Consider the following 17,334-nt stretch of genomic DNA (forward strand, 5'->3'; position numbering starts at 1 on the left):
TGTGAACTCTTGGGTACATAAGAGACTTGCTGGATTATATGGCTTACCTTTTGAGGAACTACCAGACTTGTTTTCCAAAGTGGTGGCACCATTTTCCATTCCCATCAGCAGTATATGAGGGTTCCAGTTTATATACATTGTAGCCAATACTTTCCTTTTTTATTTTTCACTTTTCCTTTTGGCCATTCCCCAGGGCATGCAGGATCTTAGTTTCCCAAACAGGTATGAAACCCCAGCCCTCAGCAGTGAGAGCATGAAGTCCTAAGCACTGGTCTGTCAGGGAATTCCCTTTTTATCTTTTTTATTACAGTCATCCTATTGGGTGTGAAGTGGTATCTCATGGTGTTTTAATTTCCATTTCCCCGATAGCTAAAGTTGTTGAGCATCTTTTCATATATGCCTATTGGCCATTCCAACAAATATCTTCTTTGGAGAAATGTCTTTAGTTCATTTTTTAAAGGGTTGTCTTTTTACCACTGCACTGTACAAGTTCTTTATATATTATGAATACAAGCTTTTTAAAAAAATTTTTATTTTATATTGCAGTATAGCTGATTAATAATGTTGTGTTAGTTTCAGGTGTACAACAAAATGATTCAGTTACATATCATTTCAGTTCAGTTGCTCAGTCGTGTCCGACTCTTTGCAACCCCATGAATCACAGCACGCCAGGCCTCCCTGTCCATCACCAACTCCCAAAGTTTACCCAAACTCATGTCCATCGAGTCGGTGATGCCATCCAGCCATCTCATCCTCTGTCGTCCCCTTCTCCTCCTGCCCCCAATCCTTCCCACCATCAGGGTCTTTTCCAATGAGTCAACTCTTCGCATGAGGTCAGGGGCAGTGGCTGAAAGGAGCAACCCCACGACCAAGGAGCGGCAGCTGTGTGGGTGCAGGAGGGCCGAGAGGAGCTACTCCATGTTCAAGGTCAGGAGGGCAGCCATGAGGAGATACCCCTTGTCCAAGGTAAGGAGCAGCGGCTGCGCTTTGCTGGAGCAGCCGTGAAGAGATATCCCACGTCCAAGGTAAGAGAAACCCAAGTAAGACAGTAGGCGCTGAGAGAGGGCAACAGAGGGCAGACACACTGAAACCATAATCACAGAAAATTAACCAATCTGATCACACGGACCACAGCCTTGTCTAACTCAATGAAACTAAGCCATGCCGTGTGGGGCCACTCAAGACGGACGGGTCATGGTGGAGAGGTCTGACAGAATGTGGTCCACTGGAAAAGGGCATGGCAAACCACTTCAGTATTCTTGCCTTGAGAACCCCATAAACAGCATGAAAAGGCAAAATGACAGGATACTGAAAGAGGAACCCCCCAGGTCGGTAGGTGCCCAATATGCTAATGGAGATCATCAGTGGAGAAATAACTCCAGAAAGAATGAAGAGATGGAGCCAAAGCAAAAACAATACCCAGTTGCGGATGTGACTGGTGATAGAAGCAAGGTCCGACGCTGTAAAGAGCAATATTGCATAGGAACCTGGAATGTTAGGTCCATGAATCAAGGCAAATTGGAAGTGGTCAAACAGGAGATGGCAAGAGTGAACATCGACATTCTAGGAACCAGCGAACTAAGATGGACTGGAATGGGTGAATTTAACTCAGATGACCATTATATCTACTACTGTGGGCAGGAATCCCTTAGAAGAAATGGAGTAGCCATCATGGTCAACAAAAGAGTCCGAAATGCAGTACTTGGATGCAGTCTCAAAAACGACAGAATGATCTCTGTTCGTTTCCAAGGCAAACCATTCAATATCACGGTAATCCAAGCCTATGCCCCAACCAGTAACGCTGAAGAAGCTGAGGTTGAACGGTTCTATGAAGACCTACAAGACCTTTTAGAACTAACACCCAAAAAAGATGTCCTTTTCATTACAGGGGACTGGAATGCAAAAGTAGGAAGTCAGGAAACACCTGGCGTAACAGACAAATTTGGCCTTGGAGTACAGAATGAAGCAGGCAAAAGGCTAATAGAGTTTTGCCAAGAGAACGCACTGGTCACAGCAAACACCCTCTTCCAACAACACAAGAGAAGACTCTACACATGGACATCACCAGATGGTCAACACCAAAATCAGATTGATTCTATTCTTTGCAGCCAAAGATGGAGAAGCTCTATACAGTCAGCAAAAACAAGACTGGGAGCTGACTGTGGCTCAGATCATGAATTCCTTATTGCCAAATTCAGCTACATATATACATGTATAAAAGCTTCGTACTCATAGATGATTCAGAAGTATTTTCTCCTGTGGGGTGCCTTTTCAATTTTTTTCAGTTTTAAATTTTATAAAGTCCAATTTATGTCTTTTTCTTTGGTTGCTTGTGATTTTGGTGTCATACCTAAGAAACTTGCCTAACCAAGGTCACAAAGATTTGTGCCTATGTTTCCTTCTAAGAGTCTGACAGCATTAGCGCTCACATTTAGGTCCTGGAGTCATGGGGTCCAACTCTGGTTTTTGTGTGTGGACATCCAGTTGCACCAGCATGATTTGTTGAAAAGACTATTATTGAATATTTCCCCATTTAAATGTCTTAGCACCCTTGTCAAAAATCAACTGGCTAAATTGTGAGGGTTTATTTCTGGGCTTCCACTGATCAATGTGTATCCTTACGACAGTAATACACTCTCTAGATCTGTAACAACTTTTGAAACCAGGTGAGTCTAACATTGTTTTTCTTTTTCAAGATTGCTTGAGGTTATTTTAGGTCTCTTAAAGTTCCATACCTGCATTTTAGGGTCAGCCTGTAAACTTCTGCAAAGAAGCCAGTGGGGATTTTGATGGGGACTGTGCTCTGAATAGATAAATTTGGGGAGTAGTACCATCTTAACAATGTTGAGTCTTCCAATCCATGAACATGGACCGTCTATTTATATAGACATTTATAGATAAATGTCTATCTTTATTTCAAGAATGTTATACAGTTTCCATAGTACAAGTTTCATTCTTTTTTTGGTTAAATTTATACTTATGTATTTTATTATTTTTATTATAAGTGGAATTATTTTATTTCATTTTTGGATTGTTCATTGAAAGATGCAAACACAATTGGGTTTTGTATACCAATCTTGTATCCTGAAACTTTACTAAACTCACTCACTAATTAATTTTAACAGTTTTTTAGTGAATTTTTAAGATACATTTGGTTTTAAATGGACACAAAGTAAACAATTCAGAAGAGATGACATCCTGAAGAATTACGAGTTTAATGATGCTGTTAATATTCTCAAATATGGCCAGGGAAAACAGGAATACAAAACCACAGTACTTCATGTGTTTGAATTTTAGATCACTGGAAGCTAAAAAAATTGTTGCAGATATATGGCAAAAAAAGGAATCAACCTGTCAGTAACTAAGGAGTCTGTGGTGTAATTCAAAAGCATTTAATATTCCTAAAACCAAAACTATCAAAAGAAAAACATTAAGACTTGACTATAAATAAAATGCCAGCAAAAAACCTTTTTTTTCCTTTTTTGATATTGTGTTTACTGTGAAATTATATAAATTCCAAGACAATTTAAAAACTTAAAATATTCAAGGTCTCTTAAAAATGTGCATGCATAGACACAGCTTAGGAAGCAAGAACTTCCAGTAATTCAATTTCAACTGCCAGTCACATTTATGTTAGCCCAATTCAATGTCAACCAACGCATCCATAACTAACTAGAGAAAAGTTAACAGTAAATCTCTAATGGAAAAGTAGACATACCAGGGAAGTAAAGGCGGGACAGGTAGATAGCATAATCTCATATGCTGCTGCTGCTTAGTTGCTTCAGTCGAGTCCGACTCTGTGCGATCCTATGGACTGCACTGCAGCCTGCCAGGCTCCTCCATCCTTGGGATTCTTCAGGCAAGAATACTGGAGTGGGTTGCCATGCCCTCCTCCAGAGGATCTTCCCCACCCAGGGATCGAACGTGGTCTCCTGCATTGCAGGCAGATTCTTTACTGCCAAGCCACGAGGGAAGCCCCATAATCTCATATGGTGGAGAGCTAAAACTGAGACTGAGAAACAGAGGTTTAACTAGATTTATTTAGAGTTTTAAAGGTAACTACCCAGGGCTTCCCTGGTGGCTCAGTGGTAAAGAATCCACCTGCCAATGCAGGAAACATGAGTTTGATCTCCGATCTGGAAAGACCCCACATGCCCAACTTATCTCATGTGCCGCAAGTATTAAGCCTGTGCTCTAGAGCCCAGGAACCACAACTGAGCCCACAGGCCTCAACCACTGAAGCCTGAGTGCCCCAGAGCCCGTGTTCCATCCACGCTAAGAGAAACCACTGCAAGGAGAAGCCCACGCACCCCAACTAGACAAAAGCCTACACAGCAACGGAGACCCAGCACAACCAAAAATAAATACATAAATACTAAAAATAAATAAAGGTAACTACTCAGAAGAACCAAAAACAATAAAACAATTTACAGAAATTGGTAAATGGAGAGAGGGAGAGGAAATAAGAAGTACAGAAAGTAATGAAAGTGTCCCATATCTCTCATTTTCATAACAGGGAGTCAACAGTATCCTCTAATGTTAAGAAATCAAGAAATTGTGGTATAAATATATATTACTTATATCAACAGTGGCTCACCAGTAAAATCACTACAAACAGAAACTGTTAAAAGCAGCAGTCTATTGGCATTTTACTTTGCATTTTAGGTGCTTCTGTTCAGTTTTCCTTTTTCTATTTTGTTTTAAAAACATGCATATTTTAGTCTTCATGTTTGGATTTCAAAATAAATAGGGATCTTTAGATCTAGGTTAACATTAGATATCTATACACATTCTTCATTCCTTGGTGACTAGTTATTTGAATAAATCTAGTACCCTGACCTAGCACTTTCTAAATGCTGACATTACTAGGAAAACATGAGAGTAAAATTGAGTCCTTTTGATGGAGAACAGAGTAAGGAGAAAAAGCTTCTACTTTTTTAATCTAAAAATTAGTGATTTTCAAATGACAAGGAAGAAGAGGCAAATAAATGAGATCCAAAATTATGCTTGCCAAGATGGTTAGTACAGAAAAAAGGTCATTGAAGTCTAAGGGTCTCTTTTAAGACCAAGAAGCTTAGTTTAAATGATAATCAATCCATAATTAAGCTATATACACCCAAGAAATTGTATAACTTGATACAAAACTGCCTAGACAAAGTCCTCTGTAACATGGTTAACTGACAAGGGTAGCAGTTACTATACTTTCGCAGAGTTCAGACCATAAAACCGTTTAAGGCTGCTTCCATAATTAGAATTAAGCAGCTACTCATGCAAATAAACATCTTAGAATAAGAAACAGTAACTTGCCCACACTGAACAGTGGTGGTGACAAAATCCTCCAAGAAGGCTGAGATTAACCTATGCCTTCCCAACAATATCCCAGGCAAGAAGGGAGAGTGTGGAGTCAAACAGGGCTTCCCTCAGGGGACTTTCCTCATCAAAGAGGAAAACTGTTTCTCATAAAACCTTAGTGGACTCCCTGCTATGATCATTAGGCCAGAACTGAGTCAGATGCCCACCATCCCAGACACTAGGGAAGCCATAGAGTAGTCAGGGTATATTTTCTGGGGCTTGGCACACTACTTTTAAAATAATGAGGAAATCTGGGGTAGCATGAAAGAAGAGAGAACAGCTGTTGGGCTGGAAACCAATACTGTCAGTCACATCTGTATTTAATATTTACCTAAATTTAAATCCTTATTTTCCACAGTAGAAAACTGTTAGTATCTAAAACTGAGAAATAGCATTAAATCATGTTATTCAGAAATCCAGAGGTAAATGCTAGAAGAAATAGCTGAAAGAGTTTAAAATGGTTTCTCCAAGAATGGAACTAGAGATGAGATGGGATGTGAGACTGTTGCTTTTTGTTATTAGCCTAATAATACTATATGCAGAGTACATCATGAGAAATGCTGGGCTGGACGAAGCACAAGCTGGAATCAAGACTGCCGGGAGAAATATCAATAACCTCAGATATGCAATGACACCACCCTTATGGCAGAAAGTGAAGAAGAACTAAAGAGCCTCTTGATGAAAGTGAAAGAGAGTGAAAAAGTTGGCTTAAAGCTCAACATTCAGAAAACTAAGATCATGGCACATGGGCCCATCACTTCATGGCAAATAGATGGGGAAACAGTGGAAACAGTGGCTGACTTTATTTTTGGGGGCTCCAAAATCACTGCAGATGGTGACAGCAGCCATGAAATTAAAAGATGCTTACACCTTGGAAGAAACGCTGACAGCATATTAAAAAGCAGAGACGTTACTTTGCCAACAAAGGTCCGCCTAGTCAAGGATATGTTTTTTTTAGTAGTCACGTATGGATGTGAGAGTTGGACTATAAAGTGCCAAAGAATTGATGCTTTTGAACTGTGGTGTTGGAGAAGACTCTTGAGAGTCCTTGGACTGCAAGGAGATCCAACCAGTCCATCCTAAAGGAAATCAGTCCTGAATATTCATTGGAAGGACTGATGTTGAAGCTAAAACTCCAGTACTTTGGCCACCTGATGCGAAGAACTAACTACCTGGAAAAGACCCTGATGCTGGGAAAGATTGAAGGCATGCGCAGAAGGGGACGACAAAGGATGAGATGGTTGGATGGCATCACCAACTCAATGGACGTGAGTTTGAGCAAGCTCCGGGAGTTGGTGATGGACAGGGAGGCTTGGCATGCTGCAGTCCATGGGGTCGCAGAGTTGGACACGACTGAGTGACTGAACTGAACTAACAAATACTATATGACTTTTAAATTTTACTTCCATAGGTAGAAAAACAACAGAGTGACTGCATGAATATTGAAGGCATTTTGCTAAGTCAAACAAGTCAGTCACAAAAGACAAGTATCTTTTGATCCCATATATATGAGGTACCTGGACTAGTCAAATTCAGAGAAAGTAGAATGATGGTTGCCAGTGGCTGGAGGTGAGCAAGTAATAGGGAGTTATTGTCTAATGAGTATAAAGTTTCAGTCTGGGAAGATGAAAAAAGTCCTGGAGATGGATGGTGGTGACAGTTGCACAACAACGTGAATGTACTTACTGCCATGGAACTGTATACTTAACATGGTTAAAATGGTAAATTTTATGTTATTTACACAATAAGAAATATACATGATTTCAGACTTCTAGCCTCCAGAAATAAAAGAAAATAAATTTGTTTAAAGCCTCCCCCCACACAATTATCTTTTAATATCAAGAGAAAGTGTTTTAGAAATAAACAAGCAAACCCCATTATAAGCAACTGGGGGCGGTGAGTGACTCAAAAGAGTGTTTCTAAGTATTTATATATATATATAACAGACTGACACTAGAGCCATGAGGAAATCTAGAAATTTAAAAAACAACAAAGCACTTGGCAAGTAACCTCAGTATTCCATTAGGAATTTTTAACATCCTCCACCTATGCCTCATATAAAGCCTCACCAAGAGATCAGAAACAGACACAAGATGAAACAGCAGCGTAAGTGCGCATGTGCTAAGTCTCTCAGCTGTGTCTGACTCCCCACAACCCCATGGACTGTAGCCTGCCAGGCTCTCCTGTCCATGGGATTCTCCAGGCAATATTACTGAAGTGGATTGCCATTTCATTCTCCGAACAAGCAACAAGTGTTTCCAATACGCTCAGAAAGGTAGTCGGCCTCTTCCCCTCTCCCCCGCAGCTCCATCCCAATAGTAAGAAGAGAACATAAGATACAGAAAGGATTTACAAAGAAAGTGGTTTTCTCTGTTTTTTACTCTACCAGCTTAGGAGGGTGATTAACAAGGTCTGTGTTTCACTATGTTAGAGAACACTGTAAATGCATTTCAGTTTTACACAGCTGTACATGGAGGCTCCAGATGGAAAAGACAAGACTTCTAAAAGCTCTGTGCCAGATAACCCAGAGGAGGCTAAAAGCTGCTTGACCCTGTATCCTCCAGGGAAGCTGATGGTGGCCTAATCAAGTTCAGTGTGTACAATCATCAAATCTCTAAAGTGCTAATAAAACTAAGAGAGGGACAATTTTTACATCAGCAAAAGGCATAATTAGAGCCAGAGGACATTATAACTTAGTATGGCTAAATAATTATGGCAAATGGAAGACATCCAAGGTTTGTGAAAAGCCAATTTTACTGTCCTTTGATTAAGTCCAATTCTCATAACCAGGAGCAAAGATTTCCAAGACATTAATGTCAAAAGAAGGCTCCCTACCCAATCACACAGGACTGCCAGAGTAGAACACATACCCAGGCTGAACGGGAAGTCGATAAGGACCATGCTCCTATTCAGAAGGTTCTGTGTTAGAAGAGGCCTTAGACAGCATCTGGTGGAAGCCTGTCATTTTACAGATGGAGAAAACAACATCCAAAGAAAGATCACACAGTGAGTGACACAGGAGTCAGGAGACCAACACAAATAAGCAAGGCAGTCTAAGCAAATCTGCCTTTCTTGAGTCTGGCCGAAAAGTGATTGGAAACAAATGACTTTTTTAGTTAGTACCAGGTACAAAGTGGTATACAAACCACAAATTAATCTCAAATGCCAACTGATTTTAAGACTATCAAAAAAAACACAACAAAACAACAACAACAACAAAAAAGACTATCAAAATAAAGTACATCAGATATGTCCACGTCTGTTTGGGTTTGAACACTCATCTTGAAATAAATCTTCTTCACAAGAACTACCTGGTACTGGTTCCAGGAGAATGCTGGTTGGATGTGCCAGATTGTTGACAGTATCCTGGATCAATTCTTTGGATTAGATTTCACACGTTGTGGTTCAGCCTCTGTAATGCTAATAATTAATGAGGGCTCACTGCTTTGGTATGGGGAAAGCACTCAGATTCAAGCCTGGCCTTCACTCCCACTTCTTGTTTTCCTCCCAGTTCACTCCTCTTGGGCACTTAAAAAAATAAAAATAAAAACAATGCATAATATATATCTACCAATATCTTCTACTTACAGTAAGGAACTTGAACTCATCAATAAACTTCGTAAGAGGCAAAAGCCTACTGAACATCACTGGTCTAGGTCACTTTATTTATGTGCTGCCTCTTCATTATGGTTTGAGGAACTTATCAGACCAGAGAGTGGTTTCATTTCAATGTAAAAGCAGCCCAACTCTAACATAAACATTCTCTGGTGATAAGATGAGCACCTCTCTGAGGCCCAAAGAATTAATTACAACATCTTAAAAATGAATCACAAGCCTAGCTAACTTTTGATAGGTACCTCTTAGAATGGGCTTTGCAGGTGGCACAGTGGAAAAGCATCTGCCTGCCAACGCAGGAGACATGGGTTCAAGCCCCTGGATTAGGAAATGGCAACCCACTCCAGTATTCTTGCCTGGAAAACCCCATGGATAGGAGCCTGGCCTTAGAACCTAGACAGCAATCAATGGTCTATCTTCACCAGTCCTCACCTGCTATAAACATCAGGCCATTTCTTAAAAAAAATTAAAAGTGAATGAGGTATTACACTGATACTAAAACTAAAGATACCACAAGAAGAATAGACAAGCATCTCTTAGGAATATAGATGCAAAAATCCTCAACCAACTATTAGCAAACAGAATTCAGCAACATACAAAAAGGATTATATACCACAGTACTTATTCCAGAAATGAGGCTGGTTCAACATCCAAAAATAATTAACATGATACATCATAACAACAAAGTAAAAAACAAAAATCACAGGATCATTCCAAAAGATACAAAACAAAAAAACTGCCTTTGATATATCTAACACCCTTTCATAATAAAAATAATCAACAGATTAGGAATAATAGGGAACTTCCTGAACCTGATAAAGAGCATCTATGAAAAACCACAGCTACCATTTTACCTAATGATAAGAGACTGGAGGTTTTCCCCTAATACCGGACACAGGTCAATGGTATCTGTTCTCATTCTCTTGACATGTCTGTTCAACACCGTACTGAAGGTTCCAGTCTAGTCAGGGCAATTAGGTAAGAAAACAAACAAAAAAGGCACCTAGATCAATGAGGAAGTAAAACTATCTTTATGCATAGATGACTGTGGTCTTGTATATAGACAATACCAAGGAATCTACAAGAATTGTATTTTCCAGTTACTGATACTTGTTATTAAGCATTTTACTTTTTAAAACGACTCAATGACATGAACAGCTTTGGTTCATCAGGGCATTTGTCCTCAAGATCTAAAAGACCATTTATTTAGACAAAAATACTCACAAATTTCTGAGCTTTTGGCTTCAAACTGTGGCCTGAGAACCAGGTGAGAAGGGCCTTTAAAAACCAGCCCTATATCACATAAACCAAAGCAAGATCTTCTATGACCCACCTCCTAGGGTAACAGAAATAAAAACAAAAGTAAACAAGTGGGACCTGATTAAACTTAAAAGCTTTTGCACAGCAAAGGAAACTATAAGCAAGGTGAAAAGACAACCCTCAGAGTGGGAGAAAATAATAGCAAATGCAACAACTGCCAAAGGATTAATTTCCAAAATATACAAGCGGCTCATACAACTCAATGCCAGAAAAACAAACAACCCAATAATCAAAAAGTGGGGAAAAGACCTGAACAGATATTTCTCCAAAGACATACAGATGGCTAACAAACACATGAAAAGATGCTCAACATCACTCATTGTAAGAGAAATCCGAATCAAAACTATAATGAGATAACACCTCACACTGGTCAGAATGGCCATCATCAAAAAGTCTACAAACAATAAATGCTGGAGAGGGGGTGGAGAAAAGGGAACATGCTCTTGCACCTTTGGTGGGAATGTAAATTGATACAGCCACTATGGAAGACGGTATGGAGACTCCTTAAAAAACTAGGAATAAAACCACCATGTGACCCAGCAATCCCACTCCTAGGCATATACCCTGAGGAAACCAAAGTTGAAAAAGACACATGTATCCCGTTGTTCACTGCAGCACTATTTGCAATAGCCAGAACATGGAAGCAACCTAGATGTCCATCAACAGATGAATGGATAAAGTTGTGGTACATACACACAATGGAAACACTCAGTTCAGTCGCTCAGTTGTGTCCGACTCTTTGCAACCCCCATGAATTGCAGCATGCCAGGCCTCTCTGTCCATCACCAACTCCCGGAGTCCACCCAAACCCATGTCCATCGAGTTGGTGATGCCATCCAACCATCTCATCCTCTGTCGTCCCCTTCTCCTCCTGCCCCCAATCCTACCCAGCATTAGGGTCTTTTCGAATGAGTCAACTCTTCGCATGAAGTGGCCAAAGTATTGGAGTTTCAGCTTCAACATCAGTCCTTCCAATGAACACCCAGGACTGATCTCTTTTAGGATGGATTGATTGGATCTCCTTGCAGTCCAAGGGACTCTCAAAAGTCTTCTCCAACACCACAGTTCAAAAGCATCAATTCTGTGGCGCTCAGCTTTCTTCAACGTCCAACTCTCACATCCATACATGACCACTGGAAAAACCATAGCCTTGACTAGACGGACTTTTGTTGGCAAAGTAATGTCTCTGCTTTTAAATATGCTATCTAGGTTGGCCATAACCTTTCTTCCAAGGAGAAAGCGTCTTTTAATTTCATGGCTGCAATCACCATCAGCAGATTTTGGAGCCCAAAAAAATAAAGTCTGACACTGTTTCCACTGTTTCCCCATCTATTTCCCATGAAGTGATGGGATCAGATGCCATGATCTTAGTTTTCTGAACGTTGAGCTTTAAGCCAACTTTCACTCTCCTCTTTCACTTTCATCAAGAGGCTCTTTAGTTCTTCTTCACTTTCTGCCATAAGGGTGGTGTCATCCACATATCTGAGGTTATTGATATTTCTCCCGGCAATCTTGATTCCAGGTTGTGTTTCTTCCAGCCCAGTGTTTCTCATGATGTACTCTGCATATAAGTTAAATAAGCAGGGTGACAATATACAGCTTTGACGTACTCCTTTTCCTATTTGGAACCAGTCTGTTGTTCCATGTCCAGTTCTAACTGTTGCTTCCTGACCTGCATACAGGTTTCTCAAGAGACAGGTCAGGTGGTCTGGTATTTCCATCTCTTTCAGAATTTTCCACAGTTTATTGTGATCCACACAGTCAAAGGCTTTGGCATAGTCAATAAAGCAGAAATAGATGTTTTTCTGGAACTCTCTTGCTTTTTTGATGATCCAGCGGATATTGGCAATCTGATCTCTGGTTCCTCTGCCTTTTCTAAATCCAGCTTGAACATCTGGAAGTTCACGGTTCACGTATTGCTGAAGTCTGGCTTGGAGAATTTTGAGCATTACTTTACTAGCTTGTGAGATGAGTGCAATTGTGCGGTAGTTTGAGCATTCTTTGGCATTGCCTTTCTTTGGGATTGGAACGAAAACTGACCTTTTCTAGTCCTGTGGCCACTGCTGAGTTTTCCAGATTTGCTGGCATATCGAGTGCAGCACTTTCACAGCATCACCTTTGAGGATTTGAAATAGCTCAACTGGCAACACTACTCAGCCATAAAAAGGAATGCATTTGAGTCAGTTCTGATGAGGTGGATGAACCTAGAACCTATTATACAGTGACGTGAGTCAGAAAGAGAAAGATAAATATCATATTCTAACGCACATACACGGAATCTAGAAAAATGGTACTGAAGAATTTATTTTCAGGGCAGCAGTGGAGAAACAGACATAGAGAATAGACTTATGGATATGGGGAGAGGGGAGGAGAGGGTAAGATGTACGGAAAGAGTAACATGGAAACTTACATTACCATATGTAAAATAGATAGCCCATGGGAATTTGCTGTATGGCTCAGGAAACTCAAACAGGGGCTCTGTATCAACCTAGAGGGGTGGAATGGGGAGGGAGATGGGAGAGAGCTTCAAAAGGGAGGGGATATATGTATACCTATGGCTGATTCATGTTGAGGTTTGATAGAAAACAACAAAATTCTGTAAAGCAATTATCCTTCAATTAAAAAAAAAAAACTAGTCATATATCAGATAGATAGCTGCTGGGTTGTTAAAACACAGATTTTAAGGGGTCTTCACAAAACAAAGTCTGTGATGAACAAATTTGAAAATGGTAGCCTAGGTCTTACTTATTCAATAAGCTAAATGATGGCAAGTCTCAACTGACTTTTGTTCTATTGTAAATAGAGTAGCAAATATCTTTGAAACAGTAATTTTCATCTAAAGACCTGGGAGCCAAGAAAAAGTTCTATTCTTTACCAACAACTATTATTCTGCTCGGGGCTCGCTTCCTTCCAACCAGTGAACTAGTTTTCCCACATTAACTTTACCCTGTCTGATCAGCAAATCTTATTTTTTTTTTCATCACATCACAGCCTTTACTGCTGATTGGCAGTGAAGAATCTCCGATATTCACTACTACTACTGTAGCTATTTGAGTTCCCAAAATTATTTTGGCTGATTCGATATAAAAATAGAAAATCTGACATTCCTTAGTTATTGGTTATGACATGTCCACATACCAAAATATTTTTTGTCCACACAAATCCATGAAGCCTGAATTTTACTCAAGACAGACTATCAAAAAATTGAAAGGACATGATCTGCAACTCTTTACACACACACACACACACACACACACACACACGTAGTCAAGCCTACAGTTGTCTCCAAACCATTCAAGACCCCTCCCATAAAATCATTTTTAAGACACCAGTTCTCAGAAAGTCCTTGCAGAACCCTAGTAGTGCCAGTTTACAGATGCACGTTTCACCCTTCCCGTTTCACCCGTAGGCCTTGGGAGAGTAGAAGGGAGTTGCGCACTACCAGCCTGGACGAGCTCCATCTTCCCTCATCAGGTTGTGTCTAACTTGGAGCAGGCAGAGGCGCTCCGTTGCTCACAATACACTGCTGCATGTCCTGCAGCCGAAGACTGCTGCCTCCCCAGGCAGTCTCTCATCAGCAAACATGAACCCAACACAAATGTGCACCCACCACAAAACTGAGCTACATCTTCTGGTACATACTTTGGTGGCTGACGAATATGGGACTAAAGCCAAATCTCCTTTGGAATGACAACACATGTTAATTTTTGTTACTCTGAGGTAAGTAAATGCCATCTTCCTTCAACACAAGGCAAAGTGACTGAACAACTTCCAATGTGTTTTTCGTGCACTTCTTACATGTAATCATGAAGTCTTTCGGTTAATAACTAAAACTAGAGAGCCAAACAAGTACATTTCCTGGTTCAGAAATTTTTGACTAGAATAAACTCAGGTCACTAAATTATAAATTTTATAACAGTGAGAAACTGGCCTTCCTTCCCCATATCTACAGAGCTCTATTCACTTCTCCCAAGAAAGGAACTAGATACACTAAGGACTCTCCCCAGATACTCTTACTTTATTATGGCTCACACCAAGTAGATTCTTTTCCCTTCTTCCTGTCTTCTTTATCCCCAGACCCTTTCAATGGCCTTGAGGGAACCAACCAATCAGAGCAACTCTTCAGCTGGCAGAGAGGATGCACAAGGGTATGAACAAGATTTCAGACTAACAGTTTCCCTCTGGCACTCTTGTTACGGCAACAGCATACTTTTCCACAGCTGAGGAGGACGTTATGCAGGAAAAGTAAGGCAAAAAGAAAGGCTCAAAGAGGTCTCTTTGTTCATTCTCCAGAGCACAACCCTCTCAACAAGGAGACAGTTCAAAACTCATTAAAAATGAATAAATAAATAATAAAGTAGCAAAAAGCATCACATTATCTGGCATTCCAGAGGTAGAAGAGTCTTCTTAAATGATTGCAAACTTTCTTTCCTAGGAAAATATGCATCTTAAGACAGCAGAGGAAAAACCTAGAATAGGAGTCAGGACACTAAGTTTGAGACTACCAATTGACATTAATTAGCTGTATGACACTAACAAGTTACTTAATTTCTCTCAATTATAGAAGGAAAGCATTAGGTCCCTTCCAGCTAACCAGACTGTTACAAAAGTTAAGCAGATTACAGTAACTTTACCTTTCATTGAGGCTAGAAGCAGCTTCTCAAAGGATGAACCAAATGTCATCCCCATTCCAGAGGCAGATAAAACAAAACAAAATAAAATCCAAGGGCGTTTTGTTTTGAATTTGCTCAAAAATTTTGTTCTTCCTTAATAATGAGATAAAGGTACACTTCTAAAAATATGAGAAATAGAAGAGGTTACAGAAAGTTTTCATTTCATGTCCCAACTCTCATTTTCCAACCACAGAAGGCAATTTTGAGAAATCTTTTCAAGGGTAAGTTGCATCCTCTGTGGTGACATGCCAAGTTCATTATGTTGTCAATGTCTCTGCCCAGTCTGATCATACAGGGCATTTAGCACATCAACGGTTATCTGGAATGCTCTGACCTGTGTATGACACTCTAGAAGCTTGAGACAGGAAATTCTAATCCCATTCCTTCCTACTAAATAGAGATTTCCAATACAAGCCTACTATCACTTTTCTAAATGTTTTCAAGTCTGAAATATTTAACTAGCATTTGACTCTTTAGAAGTTTTTCATTTTAGAACTAAAAAGTTTTTCTACCCACCAAGATTTTAAGACCACTGAAAGACTGCACTTCCTACTTTTGTCTGTGGTCCCCTTTTGTGCAAAGTACTGCCCTGGACCCACAAAACTCACTGAAGATACCTAACCACATCAATTCAGGTGCCTAAAGGTGACCAAATAACAACCATGATTCAGGGAAGGAAAATTAAATAGAAGAAAGGGAAATGTAACAAAAGAAATGAACAAATCTTCAGAAAATTGGAAATTTTCCAAAGGGGGGGGAATTAAATCAGTAAGTACTGAATATCTAGGTGGCACTGAGGTAATTGCTATAAAATGGTGTTTAAATCCAACCGCAACAGTGCTATATCTTATAAACATAGTAGGTAAGTCTTTGTGTTAAAAATTTAAAGATGACGATATGCTCTACTAATAAATAACAGCTCTGTATAATAGATGAGCTAAGATGTAACTATTTAAATCTGCAACGAAAAAGCAGAAACCATCTGGAGACAGGGTGATATTTGAGAAAGTAGCTGAGGATTATGTATGTAGGGAGGAAGGATAAATGATTCAGTATTTCCAGCAGAATCTTTCCCAAAACTGTAGGAACTAATTCAGACTATCAGATAGGCTTGTATCTTTAAGGCACACTTAAAGACTATGCCCTCACTTTAAAAGCATAGAAGCTTGGGTGTTTGAAATATGCCTAAAGGTGCCCCTGTGGTTTTTCCTTCAGGGGAATAATGATTAATATACAGCTAAAAGTTTAGCTCCTTCCTCAAATAAATAATTATCTGCTACTATGACATTGGTTCTAAACTGCTGGAAGCACAGGCATTACAGAATTCACAAGGAATTCTGGAAGAAGTTATAAATTTCTTTCCATCACCTTGGAAAACAATATCTATTTCTTAAAAGCTGTCAGTTCAAGTTCAAGGCAACCTATGGAGAGCAGATCCTGGTTTGCCCAATCTTTCACGATTAAAAGGCAAGAAGATTTCAGCATGCTCAGAGGCTGGCCTTGATCAGATGAGGTCAGGCGGGAGGTTTCTCCAATGAGGTAAGCCACCTCACTAGAAACTCCACTGTTCTACAAAGTTACAACTTCCTTAAGCCCAGTCCTCCACACATGTCAATTCATATTGACATCTCCTGCCTGGATCCTTTAAACGTATTCCAAGGCAGCCACGCCACCCCTAGAGTCGCCTGGGTGGATTCCTCTGTAGAGCTCTCTCTAAGATTTTTATTCCTTGTTGGCAAGAAGATCTTCTTACTATACCATCTTGATATTGTGCAACGATTAAAAAATGGCCCAGGCCTAACAGCAAGGGATTGGTTGGAGCACAACTGGTGAGCCCAGCCCACAGGAACCAAGCTAGCAATCCCGTAGACAGCAAGGGCTGCCAGCAAAGTCCCAACCTCTAGCCAAAGGCCACCATCAAAAAGCTAAGTAACCAAGTTAAAAATGAAGCACCAGTCCCCTCATGAGGTCCCTGAAGATCTTCTCTCTCTGGAGAAAAGCCCAGTCAGGGGACAGACAACCTTTGAGCTCCCTTTTCCCGTGACCAATTAATTCCACAATCTTCACCTCTACCCCAGTGTTCTTCCTTGTAAACAGTCTTGGTCGCACTTTGAAAAGCAGTGCTCAGGGACCCCGCTCTGCACGGCCCCTTCCCCCGGACGAAGCAGTCCCGCCGGGGAGGGTACCGTCTTTCACCTACCTCCACAGGCGTCGCCGCCAAAACGCCACCCTCAAGGCTGCCAGCGATCCTTTCCCTGGGCTATTACTTGAGCATGATTTTATCACTCCTCCTCCAGCCTGGGGACTCCCCCCCACCCGTGGGGCCTCGTCCAGCAAAGTAAACAATGCTGTCAAAGCAGGATAACACTGGGCG

At 40.4% G+C, this 17,334-nt stretch overlaps 1 protein-coding gene across 2 annotated transcripts in view; it reads right to left on the minus strand.

Annotated features, from left to right (window-relative positions):
• EIF4EBP2 (eukaryotic translation initiation factor 4E binding protein 2) overlaps positions 1–17,334 on the minus strand; it is a 31,126-nt gene that overhangs the window by 12,752 nt on the left and 1,040 nt on the right. The window lies entirely within an intron of this gene.

The sequence above is a fragment of the Giraffa tippelskirchi genome, chromosome 2, assembly GCF_054371585.1.
Source record: "Giraffa tippelskirchi isolate mGirTip1 chromosome 2, T2T-mGirTip1v1.2.pri, whole genome shotgun sequence".
Classification (NCBI taxonomy): Eukaryota; Metazoa; Chordata; class Mammalia; order Artiodactyla; family Giraffidae; genus Giraffa; species Giraffa tippelskirchi.